Here is a 7,500-nt window from a genome sequence, read left to right on the forward strand (position 1 = left end):
CTCTAAGCCTTGTGTGTGTGTGTGTGTGTGTGTGTGTGTGTGTGTGTATGTGTGTGTGTGTGTGTGTGTGTGCGTGTGTGTGTGTGTGTGTGTGTGTGTGTGTGTGTGTGTGTGTGTGTGTGTGTGTGTGTGTGTGTGTGTGTGCGTGTGTGTGTGTACGTGCGTGCGTGTGTGTGTGCGTGCGTGTGTGTGTGTGTGTGTGTGTGTGTGCGTGTGTGTGTGTGTGTGCGTGCGTGCGTGCGCGCGCGCGTGTGTGTGTATGTGTGTGTGTGTGCGTGTGTGTGTGCGTGTGTGTGTGTGTGTGTGTGTGTGTGTGTGTGTGTGCGTGTGTGTGTGTGTGTGTGTGTGTGTGTGTGTGCACGCGCGCGCGCGTATGTATGTGTGTGACACAGGAACTGAAATGCAGGAACTACTAGCTTCTCGTGAGCGTGGCAGTGATGTCTATGGTCTCGCTGAACAAAAGAGGAAAGGTGACCAACATCCAGCCTCAAAATTATTACAACAGTTCGGCAACAATTTCAGTTTCAGTTTCAGTGCGTTCGGACAAATCCATATGTTACGCCACACCATATCTACTAGGGTGTGTGGTTTGTTTAAGTCTATCATCAACTCCTGTGAGTTTTAATTTGACTTGCTTTGATGTCTTTATGGTGCGCATGTTCATTTCATGTTGGTGTTTACAACGAACCCTTTGATTGCACACGTTACTTTCAATGTGGATTAATAAAGTGTTTTTGATTTGATTTTGAACTGATTAAAAAAGAAAAGAAAAGAAAGATATTGATATGGATACTTATATAGCGCCTATCCTCGGTCGGAAACCAAGCTCTAAGCGCTTTACAAACACGGGGTCATTTTGCACAACAGGCTGCCTACCTGGGTAGAGCCGACTGTCGGCTGCCACTGGGCGCTCATTGTTTGTTTCCTGTGTCATTCAATCAGATTTCAGGCACACACACACACACACACACATACACACTCAGACAGACATGTAACATTTTACGTGTTTGACCTTTTTTTTTTTATTTACCTCGCCATATAAGCAGCCATTCTCCGTTTTCGGGGGTGTACATGCTGGGTATGTTCTTGTTTCCATAACCCACCGAACGCTGGCATGGATTACAGGATCTTTAACGTGTGTATTTGATCTTCTGCGTGCGTATAGACACGAAGGGGGTTCAGGCACTAGCAGGTCTGCACAATTTGTTGACCTGGTCAAACGAAAATTCAAAAACACATTCCAGCAACAACATAGCCATCCACCTGATGACCAGATGCCTCATCTGCAGCGATTCCAGCAGACAATCATATTCCGACTACGCACGGGGCACTGCCGCCTGCGAGACCACATGTACCGAATGAAGCTGTCACACACTCCTGACTGCCCGTGTAAGACAGGCCCACAAACCCCGGAGCACATCCTGCAGTCCTGCCCCCTGTATCAAGATGCACGGACGCAGCAGTGGCCCTATGGAACCACACTGGCAGAAAAGCTCTGGGGCACCAAAGAAGACCTCATCAAGACTACCACCTTCATTTCCAGCATATGACTGCAAGTCTGAGACCATGATCACGGGGAACGCAGAAGAAGAAGTTGACCTGGGGGATCGGAAAAATCTCCACCCTTCACCCACCAGGTGACGTCACCGAGGTTCGAACCCCGCACCCTCAGATTGAAAGTCCAACGCTTTAACCATTCGGCTATTGCGCCCGTCGTCGAATTGAATTGAATTGAATTGAATTGACGCCTGACAGCAGAATAACCCAACGCGCTTGTTAGGCCCTGAGCGCATGCGTGTATATCTGTGTACCAAGCAAGTAGCTTTCTTTTTACAGAGTTTTGCCCAAGGACAACGCTTTTGTTGCCGTGGTTTGTTTTCTTTTTTTTTCCCAGTGCGCCATGTGCGTGCTTCACACGGGACCTCATCTCATCGTCTCCTCAGAATGACTAGACGCTCAGTTTGAGTTGTCAGTCAAACTTGCGAGAAAGGTGCGAGAGCGGGATTCAAACCCAGGCCCTCACGAACACAGTATTGTATTGGCGAGATAAACGTCTTAACCATTCTGCCACCCTGCCACCTTCCTCCCAACAGCCCTTCATCCTCATTGACGAGCATGCTCGTCGGCAACCGTGAAGGGGTTAATGGTTCACACACACACACACACACACACACACACACACACACACACACACACACACACACACACACACACACACACACACACACACGCACACACACTCACACACACACATACACACACACACACACACACACTCCAGGTTCACGAGTTCTCAGTCCTGAGTGGAGCGACAACGGGAGAGAGAGATTCAGTTTGCACAAGGCCAACGGCGTGTGTACAGCCGGTGTAACATGCCACAGTATATACCCTGTCCAGGATATCTACCACCCGGGTATAAAAATGGCCAAGGCCAAAATATACCAGGGGATAAAAACTGACGGTCGAAGCTGCGTTATATATCCGGAGTAAAAATGGCCCAAACCATGAGTTTTTTTTTTTTTTTTCCTCCACAAGTTGGGTCATTTCATACCCAGGGGGTTATTAAAGCAGTCTAGGCCGTCTTATAACCCAGGTATATGCTGGCATGGGTCTCTGCAGAAAACTATTATTTTGTAGAGACCTAGGCGTTGACAGACTCTCTACAAACCTGAAGGAATCTGGTGAACACGTCTTCGGTGCGGTGCCCACAGATAATTATGATAATAATAATCAATAACCGGACATTTATCAGCGCTTTCCCCATTGCACAAAGCGCTTTACAATTCACACACACACACACACACACACGCACACACACACACACACACACACACACACACACACACACACACACACACACGCATACGAAACACACTCAGTCATAAACTCACAATCATACATAATAATTTAAAAAAAACCCATATATATGCGCGTACAGACTCGTATGAACAATGCATACATACTTACATACACAGAGAAGAAGAAGAAAGAAGAAGAAGAAGAAGAAGAAGAAGAAGAAGAAGAAGAAGAAAGGGAAAAGGGTATTGGCCTCGGCCATTATTATATCCAAAATATTATGTTGAAGTGTGTGTGATTCGGAGCTCAATAAGCATTGCAGCCAGTGCTTCTTCGGCAATAATGTTTTTTTTGGGGGGGGGACTGAGGCAGCTAAAAAACAATAAGTATTATTTCCGGAATTAACCCCAGTCAGTAGCGTATATGTGCGCATGTTACACACACACACACACACACACACACACACACACACACACACACACACACACACACACACATGTATATCAAGTATACAAGAATTTTATCGGTTGCCTGTATTCAATAGGTACCAAAGTAACCTTACAAAATAATGGATGGTTGATACTAAAGGCCTATCTTTGAAATACACACACACACACACACACACACACACACACACACACACACACACACACGCGCGCGCGCGCGCGCGCAGTTCTGAGAAATCTATTTTATCCGCCGAGGTCTAAATTGCAGTGGTCAGAACGGTTCACAAGAGGCATTGCTGACACCGCCTTGTCTTTCAGTGAGAAGCTGTCATGGTTTTACAACTATCGCATTTATATGCTAGCCGTAAAAGTGTGGCCGTCAGGTTAACAAAACTGTCGCGTTTCCATGCTTGTCGTCATGTGAACAAAACTATCACATTTCCATGCTAGCCATCAGGTTAATAAAATTGTCGCATTTTCCATGGCTAGCCGTCATGTGAACAAAACTGTCGCATTTCCATGCTAGCCATCAGGTTAATTAAACTGTCGCACTTCCATGCTAGCCCTCATGCAAATAAAACTATCGCATTTCAATACCAGTCACCAGGGTGATGTAACTATCGCATATCGATGCTCGTAATTGGTACTTGATGCAAAAGAATCGAGAATCAAGTTCACGAATAGTCTACACAGGTATCAGTTGTGATCACATTGTCACTTTATGAATTTGAACAACAAAAAAAAAGAAAGAAAAAAGACACAAACCACCACCAAAAAAACCAACAACAAAAAACAAAAAAAGAAAAAAAACACGACAACAGCTGGATGATGGTAGCCCATAGGGGTGTGGGGTGGGGTGGTTTGGGGGTGGGGATGGGCGGGGAAGTATATAATGAATTTTGGCCGAGAGAGATTCATATGAAACAGCATTGGGGTTCCGTAGCAGAATCGGTTTGTCGTTAGACTTCTGACCCAGTGTTCACCAGTGATCAGGGTTCGAGGCCCCACTTTCGGCATGTGTGTTGTGTGCTTTGAGAAAGACACTTTATTCCGATTTTCCCCACTCCACCCAGGTGTGAATGGGTACCTGACTTCATTCGGAGAAGGTTCAGTTTCAGTTTCAGTTTCAGTAGCTCAAGGAGGCGTCACTGCGTTCGGACAAATCCATATACGCTACACCACATCTGCCAAGCAGATGCCTGACCAGCAGCGTAACCCAACGCGCTTAGGCCTTGAGAAAAAAAAAGAAGAAAAAAAAGGTGAATAAATAATAGATAAGCGTAAATAAATAAATAAATAAATAATCATTATAATATAAAAAAAGTGGTAGTAGTAGTAGTAGTAGTAGTAGTAGTAGTAGTAATAATAATAATAATATTAATAATAATAATAATAATAATAATGTCACAATGTTGACTTAAGTTACTAAAGACGAGTGATGATAATAATCGTAATGATTAGTGATCCCACAGCGGGAGAAGGTTCAAACAGGGCGGAAGGAGAGGAATGAGCCTCGCCTTCCTATACTCGAGAACTAGGCCGAAAAAAAAAGGGACTTTTAACCTTAACCCTGATTTTATGCCTGGGTATGTTCTGTGTGAGGGGTATTTTCATTCCGGGCTGCTACACCGAGTACAGAGTTGACATGACAAGAAAGAGTTCAAAATGCATAACGGTGACGGACATCAGGACCTGTAAGCTGAGTGTTTTTTTTTTCTCAGTGTGTCACAGCGAAGGCTATTATTAGTCCTAAGTCGTGCTTTGAAATCTCTGTCAACTAGCCTCAGCCGCTGGAAAACACCAGCGAAGAAAACATTACACCAAAGTTTTTGTTGTTGCTGTTGTTGCACACACACACACACACAGAGACACAGACACACACACACAGACACACAGACACAGACACACACACACACACACACACACACACACACACAAGCCCTTCACTTACAAGCATCACCAAATTTAAAACACACACACACACACACACACACACACACACACACACACACACACACACACACACACAATCAACGACAAAACAACAACAACAACAACAAAACCACCCCAAAAAAACCACCCCAAAAAAACGTGCCCAGAAGCAAATAAAATTCTATCCGATACATGATGTCCATTAATTTCATTATTCAAACACACACACACACACACACACACACACACACACACACACACACACACACACACACACACACACACACACACACACACACACACACACAAAGGGAGGGGCGACTTTGTTTTCTTCGTAATTTTTTTTTGGTGAAATTATCGCCGTTTATTCTTACACGTGGGCAATCAGCTGCTTGCCCATGGGGACCTCGGGTTATCGTCTAATCCGAAAGACTAGCACCTAGACCACCACTCTATGTGTAGCGGTAGGGTGACTGAAAATGCCGGTCCGTGTTATTGGAGAGAGAGAGGGGGGGAGGGATAGAGAGAGATAGAGAGAGGGAAGTAGAGAGAGAGAGAGAGAGAGAGAGAGAGAGAGAGAGAGAGAGAGAGGGAGAGAGAGAGAGGGAGAGGGAGAAGGGGGAGGGAGAGAGAGAGGGAGAGAGAGGGAGAGAGAGGAAGTGAGAGAGAGAGAGAGAGAGAGAGGGAGAGAGAGGGAGAGGGAGGAAGAGAGAGGGAGAGAGAGAAAAAAACCCGAAACGAAATGTTTTATTCAAACAAAGGCCATAGCCCCTTACTGAAGGGGTGTGACACATGTACATTGAAATATAGGAATCATAACAGTCATACTAAATACAACAGCAATATACTTTGTATACCATAAATTGCTCACAATCAAAGTCGAACTACTACAACAGCAATATACCACACATGTCATAAAGTGCACTTACAAAATAAACAAACAAGCAAAAACAACGACAACAACCACAAAACAAACTACGATAGTATAGCCTTCAACCTTTTCAAAGATTTGTAAATATAGACTGCAAGCCCACCAAGGGTAGTTTCCTTTCTGGATGACAACAAGTTCAATCTAAAACTACAAGGGCTGTTATAATATTTGGGTTCAATTAACTGTAGTCTAAGGTCCAATAGGGCAGGACAACAAAGCAAACAAGAGAGGCAAGGCCTTCAAGACTCACTTGTGATACACTTAAAAAAAATTCAAGCTTTTTATGTATTGAGTATAATTTCAAAATGTAATGTTTAAGATGAGAAAGATCAGTTTAAGGCAAATTAAGTCCCCTAGCATTAATTACAGAGTAATTTCCCTTTTTTACTACCTGCACCAAAACGTTTGCAAAATAAATAAAACTTCCATGCTTAGCAAAAGAAGTTCCTGTTTGAATAAAAAATGATAATAATGACTGCTCTTGTTGTTGGGTCAGAATATCAGATCAAAGTGCCAAGTTTAGAGAATACAAAAAATATAAATATAAATATAAAAGTAAATGCAGTTTGCATATAATTAGGCTTCGTTTTTAAATTTTTGTGTGTGCCCATCCAAGATGTGCAATATTGTTTTAAACAAGATGACTGGAAAGAACTGAATTTTTCCTATTTTTATGCCTAATTTGGTGTCAACTGACAAAGTATTTGCAGAGAAAATGTCAATGTTAACGTTTACCACGGACACACACACACACACACACACACAGACACACACACACACACACACAGACAACCGAACACCGGGTTAAAACATAGACCCACTTTGTTTACACAAGTGAGTCAAAAATGGATCTCATCTTCTTTTCCCAAGCGACAAGCGACACATCTGTTCACGTTCACCTTTGGACCTGTATCTTAAACGATGGCTGTCAATATCAGAAATACCAAATCTAAATTTAGTCAAAGCACATTTAACATACCTACTCATTCTAATCATAAGATATGGCTCAAAGAGAGAGAGATGTGTGTGTGTGTGTGTGTGTGTGTGTGTGTGTGTGCGTGCGCCGCTAAATGCTTATTGTATTTAATCATTTGTTATTATTGCTATCGTTACTTATTCCATTCCATGGCGATATGCAGCCGACATTGTTCATAAATCGCCGACGACCGTAAAGGTATCTAAGGGAAATAATCGGTCTACTATTATTGTTATATTAATTACAGAGTTCTTTCCCTTTAACTGACCCAGTTACGTTTGGCAGTAACACATCATTGATAAATGTGTGTGTGTGTGTGTGTGTGTGTGTGTGTGTGTGTGTGTGTGTGTGTGTGTGTGAGATAAATCTCAATAAACAAATGGATTTTTATTCCAGGTGAAGGAAGGGTGCATTTCCAA

The sequence above is a fragment of the Babylonia areolata genome, chromosome 23 (assembly GCF_041734735.1).
Source record: "Babylonia areolata isolate BAREFJ2019XMU chromosome 23, ASM4173473v1, whole genome shotgun sequence".
Taxonomy (NCBI): Eukaryota; Metazoa; Mollusca; class Gastropoda; order Neogastropoda; family Buccinidae; genus Babylonia; species Babylonia areolata.